The 15,981-nt window shown below is 32.0% G+C and overlaps 2 long non-coding RNA genes across 4 annotated transcripts; one reads left to right on the forward strand and one right to left on the reverse strand.

Annotated features, from left to right (window-relative positions):
* Positions 1–1,598: 1,598 nt before the first annotated feature.
* Positions 1,599–2,940, reverse strand: LOC127730959 (uncharacterized). Of its 3 annotated transcripts, none has more exons than XR_007995396.1 (3): positions 2,117–2,940; positions 1,794–2,068; positions 1,599–1,729 (listed from the first exon to the last, which is right to left on the reverse strand). It is a non-coding gene; the product is annotated as an uncharacterized LOC127730959 (long non-coding RNA). The 3 variants fall into 3 exon arrangements; XR_007995395.1 differs by having other exon boundaries at positions 1,762–2,068; XR_007995397.1 differs by having other exon boundaries at positions 1,605–2,068; positions 2,117–2,158; positions 2,224–2,940.
* A 5,132-nt stretch (positions 2,941–8,072) lies between these two features.
* Positions 8,073–15,903, forward strand: LOC127730964 (uncharacterized). The gene is made up of 2 exons (XR_007995404.1): positions 8,073–8,272; positions 11,829–15,903. It is a non-coding gene; the product is annotated as an uncharacterized LOC127730964 (long non-coding RNA).
* The last annotated feature ends 78 nt before the right edge of the window (positions 15,904–15,981 follow it).

Here is a 15,981-nt window from a genome sequence, read left to right on the forward strand (position 1 = left end):
AAAATAAAGATATATATCAAAACATATTTTTACATCCTTACATGATTCTCAGATTTATCAAATAGAGATAGTTAAATAAAATTATCTGATATAATAATTTAATTATATTAATTTTAAAGTTTTAGAGTTTTGTTAAAAAAAAAGTTTTTTTTAACTAAAAACCACACCTTTACTGAGGGTAATAAAACCTTATTAAGGTGCTTCTTGTTTGGCATGTGTGTGTTTTTTTTGTTTATTTTAAACTTAATTTTCCCAAATTCCTAAAGAAAAACTGCATAGGTTTCATGGTTACATACAATAGTTATATAATTATCTTTTTAATGAGGTAACAACAGCCAAAAAATCACTGAAATTGTTTAACCTTATATTAGAAATATATCTATTCTTATTATTATGTGGGATATATTATATATATCAAAAAGGGATAAAAAAAAAAATAAAAAAATAGATAAAATTTTTCTTCTTATTAGTGGTAAAGTATAAAGTAATACCTCCTGCTTGGGGCAAACTCATTAAAAAGATCACACCTGGTCAGAGAGTATTAATTTCTAATTAACATTCATTAAAAATTGCAACATCTGTAAAACTTGAATCACAAGGCCTTTTGAATTCACTAGATAAGTAATACACGAGTTTAAGAAAAAAAGGGCTTTCTCTTTACCTGTAAAACACACATGTACTGAGGTAATTAAACCTTATTAAAGTGCTTTTTGTATGCCATGTCTTTAATTTTGACAAAAGTTATTTAAATTTAATTGAAATAAATTTTTTCTGCAACTTTGGAACACATTTCCTTTTTTAAATGGTTATCAAGGATTGCTATGGAAGTTCTATTATCTTGATTATATTAAATTCTTGGTTTTACAAAGCAAAGGTGTGATTTTTAAAATTTATTAAGTTGCTTTATAATACTATTTTAAATATATTTTAATAAAAAAAAATGTGCACTGCATTATTAATTTAACTCAACTGACACCATAAATCTATACCAGGCTTAAGTTAATGGTGAAAATTGTCTAGTAACCATAAAATATATCTGAAACATGAAAAAAAAATTGAATAACATTGAAAATAATAGTCACAATTCAGTTTTGAGATTATTTGATCAGCTTGTTTTATTTTTATTTTAAAGGTGATATATACATGTAAGTGTTGATAAATATGGTGTTGAATTTATATTATGTTTATTGTGAAATTTTGGTTTCAATGCCATATTGAATACATTTTAAATTTCAAATTGTTGTTCAAATTTCTAGCCAGGGGAAATAGCTGTTAAAAACAGTTCCTAAATTGATGAAATACAATAGATAGATACAAAAATTAGGTCTAGGTTTGTTAAGACTTAGTCGAGTATGGTTCAGACTAGGTCGAGTATGGTTCAGACTAGGTCGAGTATGGTTCAGACTAGGTCGAGCATGGTTCAGACGAAATTAAAATGGTTAAGTACTGGTCGAGTACAAGTTCAGATTGTTAAGTATGGTTCAGACTACAGTCGAGTATTATCAAGTAAATTTCAGACCAATTCAGACTGGTCGAGTAAAAATCAGTACAGTCGAGTACAAATATAGGCCATTTCAGACTTTTACTGGTTTGTAGTGACGTGATTGAAAGGTGATTCGTCAAGTTACTATTTGTATAAAGTTTATATAGTCCTAGGGTCTACACCGTATACGTTTATATAATCCTAGTCTCTACACCGTATACGTTTATATAGTCCTAGGCTCTACACCTTATACGTTTATATAGTCCTAGGCTCTACACCGTATAAGTTTATACAGTCCTAGGGTCTACACCGTATAAGTTTATACAGTCCTAGGGTTTACATCGTATAAGTTTATATAGTCCTAGGGTCTACAACGTCTGCATCATGTTTACTTTTTAATGTGTTCAATGTAGAGAGGATACCGATAGTTCTTATCAAAACAAACTTAAATTTGAATAGATGAACAAAGTCAATAAGGTTTCCTGGTTCGTTTTTCGGGGTAATGTTGTAATTATGTTGTTTTCAGTGTCATAACTCTTTTGAAACACTAAGGGTTATTTACCTACATGAATAAGTGACATAGACCTTTGAAACACTAAGGGTTATTTACCTACATGAATAAGTGACATTGACATGATTAAGCATAACTCTTTTGAAACACTAAGGGTTATTTACCTACATGAATAAGTGACATAGACATGATTAAGCATAACTCTTTTGAAACACTAAGGGTTATTTACCTACATGAATAAGTGACATTGACCTGATTAAGCATAACTCTTTTGAAACACTAAGGGTTATTTACCTACATGAATAAGTGACATTGACCTGATTAAGCATAACTCTTTTGAAACACTAAGGGTTATTTACCTACATGAATAAGTGACATTGACCTGATTAAGCATAACTCTTTTGAAACACTAAGGGTTATTTACCTACATGAATAAGTGACATTGACCTGATTAAGCATAACTCTTTTGAAACACTAAGGGTTATTTACCTACATGAATAAGTGACATTGACCTGATTAAGCATAACTCTTTTGAAACACTAAGGGTTATTTACCTACATGAATAAGTGACATTGACCTGATTAAGCATAACTGTTTGGAATATTTTGTTTATAATGCTCATCAACTTTGTAATTAAGGATGTACTTAGGTGAAATTAAAAAAAATCTAGATTTTAAAATTCATACTATAAGTCAGAAGAGCATTAGTTAAGGAACAAAATAAGCTAAAAATATTGATAGGTTATGGAGCTCCTTTTCGAGATATTTAATTTTTTTAAAATGGCGGAAAAAGGTTGACTCGGACTTTTACCTTATATTTGCATTGGTATTATTTGGGTCTCAAATCGGAAGAAAAGAAATCTAGAATCTACTTAAATTTTGGTAAATGACCTTTTATGAGCTATTGAAGTCTTATATGAAAAGAAATATGGGTGTTATGGGGCAAAATATTTTACCCTGTATTGTAGAAAAAAAACCAGAGTCCGAACATCTGACACAAATTCCTAAACCTGACCTAAGTACATCCGTTTTTCCAATTGTTTTTATTTATTCGAGCTTCATTGATGAGTCAAGTGCTCAATTATAAGACTGGTATTTGTTGCCTTTTTAGTTCAAACCTCAATTTACTTTTATACCTCTGTATAGTTTTATTGACAAAAATTGTGCGACCAACCCAAACAGACATAATTGGTTAATGTGACAATATACCCATTGGGATCTAGCAACCAAGATTACTTCTAAGTGGTCTTCATCTTCTTTCAAATGTTTTATTTTTATAAACAAATTTTATCTGCTTTTCCGATGTAAAAATAAAATGTAATATGACGGCTACCCAAATCTTTAATTGAAATTATGCTATGACATATTAAGGGGTCGTTAGTGAATCGGGGACAAAAAAGTTAAAGTATTGGTAACAAAAAAATCGGATAGCAATTTGAACGAAGATCTTAAGCATCCTTATTGTTCTTACTAAAATTTCGTTTGAAATTGATAACACAAGAGTTGAAATCAAGGTCGGTAGTTTTATGTAAAGTCATAATAAGATTCTACATGAAATGTTAAATCATGTTTGTTTTTTTGTTATACTGGTAATGATATATACTTGTAAATAAAATTAGAATAGAGAATGGAAACGGGAGATGCGTCAAAGAGACACAAACCTCATCAAAGAGCAGACGAATTAATTCATTAAGCGAACTACGAGTTTTATACTTTTATACTGTTACAATTCCGTTTAAAAATGAATATATTTGTATAAGAACACTTTATGAAAATCAACATTTCATTTAATTTTAAATAATCCGTATGTGATTTTTATTGTAAATTATGTTATATTTTTTTTTTATCTTTAATATTTATATTTTGATAAATATTTTGTTTCTGATTCAAATGTTTTTGAAGAATCAACCAGTTGATTAACAGAATAAATAAAATTGAGAATGGGAATGGGGAATATGTCAAAGAGACAACAACCCGACCAAAGAGCAGACAACAGCCGAAGGCCACCAATGGGTCTTCAACACAGCGAGAAATTCCCGCACCCGGAGGTGGTCCTCAGTTGGCCCTTAATAAAATTGTGTACAGTCTAGTTCAGTGAAAATGGACGTCACACTAAACTCCAAAACATATAAATGAACTAAAATTAAAAAAACATACAAGACTAACAATAGGTAACAAAAGAAACTAAGCAAAATGACAATGATACATAAATTAACAAAGGACTACTAGCAGTTACTGACATGCCAGCTCCAGACCTCAATTAAACTGATTGAAAGATTATGTCTTCATCATATGAAAATCAAGTACAATCCCTCCCGTAAGGGGTTTAGTATCATACCATCATAAAATATATGAGAAGAACATAACCCGTATCATGCCAATAACTGGTTTTAGAATAAATGTGTTTATTTCCGATGCAAAGACCCTATGAGTGAATCAATATTAATACCAAAATATGCAATCCTTAATGACTTTACAACAGTATCGTAACTATATCCTTTCCGAATAAGTCTGTTTAAAGTTTTGGTTAGCTTTTGAGGTGAATGCCGACATTTTTGTGCTTTGTAAAGAATATTACCATAAAATATTGGATGTGAAATACCCGAACGTATAAGATGTCTGCATGTTGATTTATATTTATGAATGATGTCCTTGTACCGATGATAAGATTTAGTAAATGTTTTGACTAGTTTGTGATATCGAAAACCCTGGTGTAATAATTTTTCAGTAATACAGAGATTTCTTTCGTTGAAATCAAATACGTTGTTACATGTACACGAGCGAATCGAACAAGTTGAGATAAATAAACACCATAAGATGGTGACAAAGGAACGTCACCATCTAAAAATGGATAATTAACAATAGGAAAACTTAATTATTATTGAAATGAAATCGACTCATTTCCCTCCATTCCACTTTTACTTGTATTCAGAAATGTTAAATCTGCTTAACTTTCCGGAGCAACTGAGATCACACACTTGGTGGGGTTCGTGTTGCATAGTCTTTGGTTTTGTTGTGTTTTGTCTTTTGACATGTGTTCGGTTTTTTTGCCAAGATATTGTCAGTTTTTTTCTCGACTACTGAGTTTGAATGTCCATTTGGTATCTTTCGCTTCTCTAGGTAACCACGAATTGAAATTTTCAACGAAGTACACATTTTCATGTGCTTGTATGCAGACTTTGGCCCTACCATGAAGTCAAATATCCACAAAAATACATTTTTTCCACAATCCCAAAAAAAATTGATATCAACGAAAATAAATAAATCCACAGTAATTGAAATAAGGCACATATATAAAAGTACTTGCAGTTACTGAAAGACAGTTCAAAGCCAATTACAAATAAGAATAAATCAATTATGCCCCAGACTAAAGTATCAATCAGTACACATCCAACAAATTTAGTGTAAAGACATCATGAACATTGCAGGACCTTGTACAATACCGAAATATAAGTAAACAGTATCGACAGGGTGTAGGATCATGAGTACTCATACCTGGCCATAAACATTTAGTTATTTTTCTAATATTATTTTTTTTAAATCAATTTTAGTACCGATAAAAACATTATTCAAAGATTTCACTACGGTGTTAGACTGATAACCTAATACATTTATTCAAAGGATCAACATGGATCGTCTCTAAATTTACGGGCTATAAACAACATCTACGTAAAAATTAGGATGTGCTATCTCTTTTTTAATCAATCAGGTACAGCCAAATTTCCAAACCAAATCTTTGTTTCTATGAAAAAATTAAGGTAAAGGTTTAATTAATTTGTGGTATAAATAATTTACCTATCATACACGAACTACGTCCATTTAAATCTAAAACGTCACTACAGGCACTTGAACAAGTAAGAAGGCGCATAAGGAACATCATCGTCCAAAAGGGTAAAATTGACATTAGGAAACGAAGAATCGTCTCTTTTATCGTAAATTCTAGTGTGTACTTTCCAGTGTGAAACTGAAATGTCCAAATCTTAACGGACAATTATTGCTGTTTTTACTAGGTTCATTTAAAGTATGTTCCCTTCGGTAAATGTCCGCACTAAACTTACAAAATTCTTGATTTTTTAAAACAATCATATCATCAAGGTAACGATAATAGTTTTAAAATTGATCAAGACTGATTTTGGCAATAAAATGTGATTCATAACACTACAGCAACAGGTCTGCTATTTATATGGCACTATTTGTGCCCATAGGCAAGAGCTTACACACGGTCAAAATATAAACTGTTTTGCTGTAACGCACAAGGATATTGTCAAAGAGAACATTTACAGCTTTAATCATCTCATCACAGTCCAGTGACGTCATGACACTCAAATATATTTAAGGCCTTTTGTCCAGCCTCAAATCTGTGTACTTTCCTCAGATTATGACACTAAAATCTGTGGCCCTTTGTTTATTCAAATCCGTGTCCTTTTTATTATTTAAACATTCAGTAATGTGAAGTAACTTGGAACAGGTACATATAGAATTCGGCATGATGAAAGTGCTTACCCCTATCGTAATCTCGTACCGTAAAAACACAATACCAAACTGTAAAAAATGGTTGGGAAGGGCTTGACATTAGATCGGCACAAAGAGCACAATTCAACTAACACAATGACTAAAGACAGAAATCTATTTTACCGTTTGGCCTTCAATACTTCTTTATTTATTTGACAATCATCAAAAAAGCGTTTAAACTAATATATATAGATATTAAGAGAAAACAAGTTTTAATATTATGAACAATTTTTTCACTATCAAACTATTTTTCTGATTTAATTTTTTTTAACTTGATAATAAGGCTAAAAAATAACAAAAATATAAATAAAAATATGTTTTTTTTCAGCACTTTTTTAATATGCGAGAAACGATAAGCCCTTATATAGAGGGTGTCAACATGGGAGTCCCTGATTCGAAAAACCCTTCGCCTACTCTCAATTCCCCCTCCCCCCCCCCCCCCCGCTTACTCCCGGACGGAAATCGATAAAAAAAACTTGTTCAGCATATACCTATTATTTACTCCCACTCTTCTCCTGGTTCCCTTTTCTTCTTCCCTTGGTTTCTGCCACCTGACTTCCGCTTCCCATCCCCTCATCCCTGTCGAACCTCTTTATGTAGATAGTTCTTCAATGGCCTTAACTTCTGTCGATTTCATTCAAAAATGGAAGTCGTATTTATGCCTTTGACAACACAAATATTTCCTCAAAGACGTTTTTATAATCCTGACGTCAACAAAGGACCTGTTGAAAGGATACAGATTTGAGAAAAGAAAGGACATATATTGGTGACGTTTATGACGCAATGTAGAATAAGACGAAGATCTGAGGAAAGGATACCGAATTGAGACTGGACATATATTTGAGGGTTGCAAGTATATTAAGCATATTTTCCTTTTTTTCATTACAGTAGAAGGATTTATATAAGTTGCAGCACATAAATCTGCATATTTTTTTTTTCAAAGAACCATTTAATTAAATAAGATATCTTCTGTTTGATAAGAATATGTGAAAATGTAGTGTACGGAGTCGAAAAGTCATCACTGTCAACCGATTGAACGGATCATCAAAAGCACAAAAGTTATCCAAACATTCATAGATTTTTTGACACTTCCAAAATTGCTAATTTCATTATTTTTATATGCTTTGTTACACAAAATTAATGACAAGTTGACAAGTTCTTAAACAGAAGTAAGAGAACTAGTTAACAACACAGAAAGATAAATCGTAAGACACTTACTAGAAGCCGAGATGAAACGAAATTTGAAGGATTGTTTGTGTAGTGTAGGTAGTCAATACATAGAAGACACCTTCAAAAGTGCAGAGGAGGCCTTAAGCAGAGATATTGTAGGGACATGATCACTTACTATTGAACTCTTAGTAGTATTTACGTCATACCATTCCTCATTGTTGGCTGTTGAATGTATAACTAAAATAAATATGAAATATAACGTTTATATTTTCTGTAGAACGCAACAAGAAGATATGCTATACAATACAGCATGACTGAATACTTTATGTCGAACTGAATTGTAATGGAACACTGGGCATTTGATTTTCAATATCAAAATTACATGATCAAATTTCACTAATAAAAACATAAGATAGCCAATGAATATGCTATTAGGCAAATATATTTGAAATTAGATAGTAACTACCTGTGCAAACTTTTCGTGTACTGCTTTAAAATCTAAGTATTCGTAATGAAACGAAGCAATATGTAAACAGAATGTCATTTTGGATTTTCTACAGCTAGAACAAATTTCATTGCAGAATTATCTCTGCAGAGGTAAGTTCTGGTGATTATAACTATATATACAAACTTACGTTTTGATGTACGGGAAACAGATCTTAGGAAAGTCTACAGATTTGAGGCCTGACAAAGTTTTGATGTTATTCACGGGGAAAGGATTTTTCCCCTTTACTTCAGGGAAGAAATGCTGTAGACAAAAAAATAATGATAATAACTTATGTATACTAGAAATATGATTACAAAAGAAACACAAAAACAGACAAATTTTGCAGTATTTTATGAAGGTAAAAGAAAATAAAACATAATAAATTCCGTACGTCCGAAGCGCTTTTCTGTGTTTACCTTCACCAGGAAGGCTCAAACTTAAAGATTTGAAAGATAAGAATGCATAAACATGCGATAAGGTCTATCACTTGCTTGAGGGAGTTGGAACCTTATTCTTAATAATTTCTTAATTTATCAACGGGGACTTGCCACACGACCGAGATGTTATATATGTATATATCCATATAAGTAGATGTCTCTTTACAATAATTGTTTCTTAGAAGTTGATAAACCATAATAAAGGATTCAAACAGTTTTCCACATTAATCAATGACAATAACACCTTTTTAAATATCGTGCGTCCGAAACGCATTAATGAGGCGTGTAACCTTCGCCAAGAACGCACAAACTAAAAAATTGCAAGCCAAGTATGTATAAATACCAGGGGGAGCTATAAGGAACCTAACATGAATAGTTAAATTCATCTATGATCAGCTTAGCCTGCGGAAGTTGGAACCGTAATTTCTTAATAATGTCTAAATTTATCAACGGAGAATTTAAGAAAAGTATGTTATAAATTATGTCAGTTGCGAACTACTGACTTCTGAGCTGATTATACCTCGGATACTAACAGTCCACCTTAACCTAAGTGTATAGACTCAGTTATTATAAATGAAAATAACACTTTTTAAATTTCGACCGTCCGAAGTGCTGAATCAAATAAATATACCTAATAAGTTGTAATTACAAGTAAATTTTATTTGTAAAACAATCCATATTAATTGTCATAAAATGCCATCTTTGAAGATATCGACATAAGCCACGGTTGCAAAGGTTTTATCATGCCACATCAGAAAAACATCATATTGTAATATCTATACGATAGGACTTTTTTCAACATTTCACACATCGTATAAACCCTCACCCAATATAATGCCTCGAGCTTATATTGGTGTTTTAGGTTGATACCTTAAAAAAACAACATATAATATTTTCATTTATCATATCTGTTTAATTAATTGCACACATGTATTCTGGCTGCTAAAAGTCAAACAGAAGTCTTACACAGATGTTATGACCCAATTTCCCCCCCCGCAATGGAAGCTTTTATATAGATATATCAATGAATGCCCCTAGTTAAACTGGAAATGCTTACCTTTCCAGAAAATATGAAGTTGTTTTGGGCGGACCGTATTGCTTAATCTTCAGTTGTTCTGAGAAGTGTTTTGTGGGCTGTTGTTTGTCGTTTTTCTTTTTTGATATTTTTCTGTCTGCCTTTATTGGACTTTTGATTGACCCTTATTGAATTTACCTTGGGATTCTGTATTTTTGTTATACATTTTTGGTATCTTCTCCATCTTCAGACAATTGATATGCGAGACGACCATCAATAGTGAACAAATAAATGTTCTGGCATTATATGGTTTTGTGAAACTTAATAAGAACATGGTTTATCATTTTTTATTAGTGAGTTTGGTGGTGGTCGTTGTTCAGGAATATGACACATTGAACTTCTACGACATATTAATCTTCAATAAAACTTATTTGGTTAATAACCAAACTTTGAAAAGAATATGTTTGAAAGCAATTCCACAAATGAAAAATAACACTTTATGAAATTCTTGCATTCGATGCACTTTTCTTCTGAATTTACCTTTATAAATGACGCGTAAACCTAAACATTTAAAAGCCTGGAATATGTAAATACGTAGAAACGTTAGCTATTTCACCTAAAGGGACCTTAAAAAAAATAGCCAGATTCATCTAAGGTCAACTTTGCCTGAGGGAGTTGGAACCTTAGTATCTTAATAATTTCTTAATTTGTGAACTGGGAATTTTAAAATGGTTTGTTATAAATCCTGTCAGTACAGAAACAATGAATGTTGAGCTAATGATACCCTCGGAGACTAACAGTCCATTAGCAGTGGTATCGCCCTAGTGATACCAACCTCTTCATTTTCTTCTATTTGGATGAAACAGAAAAAAAAAACTTAGTTGGAGAGTTATCGATATTCATTTATTATGATTTGTCCCGTTTTCAAAAATCATTTTCTAAAACTACAAATTTATTTGAAACAATACTGCATTGTAAGTAGATATCCCTTGTCACCATCTTATGGTGGTTATATATCTCAACTTATTCGATTCGCTCGTGTATGAAACAACGTATTTGATTTCAACGAAAGAAATCTCTGTATTACTGAAAAATTATTACACCAGGGTTTTCGATATCACAAACTAGTCAAAACATTTACTAAATTTTATCATCGGTACAAGGACATCATTCGTAAATATAAATCAACATGCAGACATCTTATACGTTCAGGTATTTCACATCCAATATTTTCTGGTACTATTCTTTACAAAGCACAAAAAAGTCGGCATTCACCTCAAAAGCTAACTAAACCTTTTAACAGACTTATTCGGAAAGGATATAGTTACGATACTGTTGTCAGGTAATTAAGGATTGCATATTTTGGTATTAATATTGATTCACTCATAGGGTCTTTGCATCGGAAATAAACACATTTATTCTAAGACCAGTTGTTGGCATGATACGGGTTATGTTCTTCTCATATATTTTATGATGGTATGATACTAAACCCCTAATGGGAGGGATTGTACTTGATTTTCATTTGATGAAGACATAATCTTTCAATCAGTTTAATTGAGGTCTGGAGCAGGCATGTCAGTAACTGCTAGTAGTCCTTTGTTAATTTATGTATCATTGTCATTTTGCTTAGTTTCTTTTGTTACCTATTCTGACATCGGACTCGGACTTCTTTTAAACTGAGTTTTACTGTGCGTATTGCTATGTGTTTCTTTATTCTACATTGGCTAGAGGTATAGGGGGAGGGTTGAGATCTCACAAAACATGTTGAACCCCACCGCATTTTTGCGCCTGTCCCAAGTCAGGAGCCTCTGGCCTTTGTTAGTCTTTTATGTTTTTTAATTTTAGTTCATTTATATGTTTTGGAGTTTAGTGTGACGTCCATTTTCACTGAACTAGTACACAATTTTATTTAGGGGCCAGCTGAGGACCACCTCTGGGTGCGGGATTTTCTCGCTGCGTTGAAGACCCATTGGCCTTCGGCTGTTGTCTGCTCTTTGGTCGGACTGTTGTCTCTTTGACATATTCCCCATTTCCATTCTCAATTTTATTCTACAAACAATTGTCATTTTAAATAACAATCAAGTGAGATTATGATATTAAACATGTTAATCTTACAATAGGCCTTCAATTAATTTTTTTCTTCAGGAATTTGACTTTTACGACGGAAACAATATCTGAACATTTCTGTAGTTAGTATTTCTTGTCCCTTTTCAGTGATTCAGTATGGAATCTTCTAAGACTCAAACATGTAGCCTGTGTAACAAACAAGCCACCAAATGGTGCCCAGAATGTGCAAACTTCCTGTGTAAAAATTGCGCCAGACATCACAGCTATTCCTCATCTACAATGCGTCATGAACTTGTCAATATAGAGAACTATTTAGGATTACCCAAATCAGTTCTGTCCATTAAAGACGTTTGTATTCTGCATAATAATACATATGAATTGTATTGTAAATTTCATCAAGATTTGTGTTGTGCATCATGTGTAAGCGACACCCACAAGAAATGCCTGGAATTTTGACCTATTAATGAGGTAATACAAAATGCAAAGACATCGGTCATTTTTGATAAACTGGAACAAAACCTGTCAGACACTCGTAAGGAAATACGATTACTAAGAAAGAACATATACATGAATACCATCCAAATCAGAAACCAGAAGAAACAGTGCTTATCTAAAATATCAAATATTCGAAAGATAATTAATGAGCATTTAGACAGACTTCAAGAAGATATACAAGAGAGACTTTATGGAATTGAAACTGAGGTTCAAACAAAACTAAATAAGATGTTAAGTGAAATGACAGAAAAATTGGAATTGTTTGATCAAATGCATTTAGATATAACAAATATCAAACACTATGCTAGTGATTTACAAACATTTTTAGGGGTTAAAGAAATGACAGAGAAGGCTGATCAAGAAAATAGTAATATAGAAGATATGAACAATTACGAAGTTGTCAAGTTAGATATAACTATTTCAGATGACTTATCGTCACTTGTCCACACAATTTCATCTTTTGGTGAAATATTTACAGACACAGAACAATCAACAGAAACTCTTTCAACTAGAAGCATCGATTTTCAAGCACCGATTGAAGTGCCAACGACAGTGACAAAAAAGAGTACCATACACCTGCCGCATGGTAAACATGATGTCTGTGTGCATGGTTGTGAAATTTTAGAAGATGGTTTAATTCTGTTTGCAGATTTCGACAATAAAAGACTAATAACATACTCTGAAGATGATGTGGATTATTTCGAATTCATGAACTTACCAGGTAAACCGTTTGACCTTGTTCATACTACAAACGATAATATATGTGTAACTCTTTCAGATAAAAAAACGTATGCTACTCATAAATATATCTACTAAACTAATACTTAATTCAGTAGATGTAGGCCATCGCTGCTTTGGGACTGCTGCAGACTTGCAACATTTAGCCATTCGCGCTATACATTCTATAACATCAGATCACGAGATCATATTTTATAATTTTGATGGCAAGTTAATACATCGTGTCAAAGTTCCCGGACATTCTGCCAGACAAATCTGTTACAGTGGTAATGAAGTGAAATGTACAGAGTCAGAAAAAAACATAGTTTCATGTTATACTAAAGACGGTAATCTATCATGGGCTTTCAGTGATGAGGATATCATTCGGTATCCTGCTGGAGTTGCCGAAGATCGAAACCGATTTATTTATCTAATCGGACAAGAAACAAATAATGTCATTGTTATTACGCCAAATGGGCAGTATTGTAAACAAATTTTATCGCTAAAAGATGGCTTAGACAAACCTTTAGCGGTGTGTATCAATGTTTCAAGAAATGAACTATTAGTGTGCAATTTTTCGGGAAAGGCGATTCTCTTTGCGCTAGGTTAATGTAAATTACAAACGGGATGTAATGTTAAAAGTTCGAACTGAGACAAAGTACTGTTTATATGCGTCTTGGGTGCCAGACAAACATTTCATGTCAGTTTCAATCTAAAACAACTAACAAAAAAACTAATCTGTGTTTAGATGCAATAAAAATCAAAATATTTGGAATAAAGCAGGCGTTTGTATGAATTCTGACATTTAAAGTTATAAGTGAACTCAATGTGTATTTTGTTACATTGACAGAATTTTGATTACTCGACAACACCTATTTACAGTGAAATAAATAATGTCTAGAGCAAGTATGTGCGTGGAAGATCCCTGCATTTGTCAAATGTTGAAGGACAGTATATTGTTTCTGATTAAATTATGCTATGTTTATGCGAACAAAGTATACGAATCAAAGTACTAAAATACTGAACATCGGATGACCGCAAGTTCTTGTGGATGGTCAAAAGCACTTGTCACAGAAAAAAATAACATCTCTATACCTAAAACTGAGGTTAATGTAGAGAGATTTTTTTTTCTTAGACAAGTTCGTGCGTGGATGATAAAATAAATGACAGGAAATTCAACCTCACCGTAATAACTATTATATTGTAGTGATACAAATCAGTATACACTGGTTTGTTGTTATATATTATATTAATATAACAGTTACATGTATATATAATTTTCATCCATTTGTATATCATTTTATTCTACTATACTAATAATAGTGCAGTGCAAGTTCATGGTGGACACTCTTCTGTAAAAATTCGATTTTTCTTAAAGATTGGATATGAGTAGGCATTCATATTTTCCCGCAAAAACAATCTTCCATGCAGAATTACCGGTCCTTGCCGGGATTGTCGCAAAACGTTCTTGAGATATTCTTCCGCATGCTTTAACACAATTTTTCGGTACGTGTGCATAGATATTATCAATGATTTTTTACTTATATATATATATCTAACGACAAAACATTTTCATATTATTAATTTATTTTCTAAACAAAAATATTTTTATCAGTATTCATTGAAGAGATGTTTTTATAACAAACGATAAGGAATGTTATTTTGCACTCGTTAATATCCGCGTATTTATCATGTTTATAGATCGGTTACAAACCCAAAACGAATGTTACGTAATGGAAATCTAGGCGATAGCAATACATCGGAATGCCTTTGTATTGTAGCCATGCAAAAACATTATTAAATAGTAAACTTTCGTAATATATATATATATATTTAATAAGCAGCTTACATCTTGTTTCAAACATAATTAGAATCTGGTCATTGTTACTGAATATATACTAATATACTAATATATAGCGGATAAACAGACAGATGGACTACTGGATCACTGTTCACTATTATGCGAAGACAACTGGGGTGAATAATAAAAAATGACTGCACCTTTTGAAGGAAATATAGTGTTGTAATATTAGATCGTTCTGAATTAATCACCAATTATTGGTATGACGATGTATCCATCAAATAGTATTAAAAAGCACTGAATGGTGTTGTAAAGCATGCATGTACATGTAGTACATTTATACTTAATTGTTTACTTTTCATCTATTCAAAACTGCAGAACAATGGCATCTTTAGCATTGAGATATACAGATATCATGAATATTTCAAACAAATTGTTTTTGAAACAGGAACATAAAATGAACCTTAAATTAGGTGATCCTGTAGAAAAATGACACAACTAATCTATCGAAAAGTACATAATAATGTTCTAATAATAATGTTCATTGTAAAGGAGGGAAGATACCTAGAGTAAAACAAAAATCATAAGGGAAAAAACAGCAAACACCAAGGCAAAAAAGAAAAAGCACTTTACTACACAACTAAGGATTGAGTTGTGGCTTTGTCAGTTTGTTTCGCCTTGTGAGTTTGAATTCACTTTGGTATCTTTCGCCTCTCTTTTATCAAGTTACGTCTTCTGTTAAGGTACATAACATCACCAATAGATGACAAATTGGCGTTTTCTCAACGATCATGACAAGAACAAATGGAAATGAACTCTTTTAAACCTTATTGTTGCCATCGTCATCTGGAAACATATTACGAAAAATCAATAGGACGGATTTAAAAAAAAATATATGTACACATTTATTAAATATCAACGATAATAACTGTCCTTTCCTGTATTTAGATATTTCAGGGAAACTCTACACAAAAATTTAGGACAAAAGGGACGATTTTTCGTTCCCTATTGTTAATTTTCCTTTTTTTACACCAGTGTCCCAGGTTAGGGGAGGGTTTAGCGCCCATTTACATGTCTAATCCCGCCACATTATGTGTGTGTTTGTCCAAAGTCGGGACCCTGTAATTCGGTGGTTGACGTTTTTTTCTGTATAGCATATTTGTTTTTCGTTTGTTGTTTTGTACATAAATCAGACTGTTAGTTATCTTATTTGAATTGTTTTACAATTTGTTATGTAGGGACCTTTTATAGCTTGTTATACGGTATGGGATTTTCTCATTGTTATGA

This window comes from Mytilus californianus, unplaced genomic scaffold (assembly GCF_021869535.1).
Source record: "Mytilus californianus isolate M0D057914Y unplaced genomic scaffold, xbMytCali1.0.p SCAF_2, whole genome shotgun sequence".
Classification (NCBI taxonomy): Eukaryota; Metazoa; Mollusca; class Bivalvia; order Mytilida; family Mytilidae; genus Mytilus; species Mytilus californianus.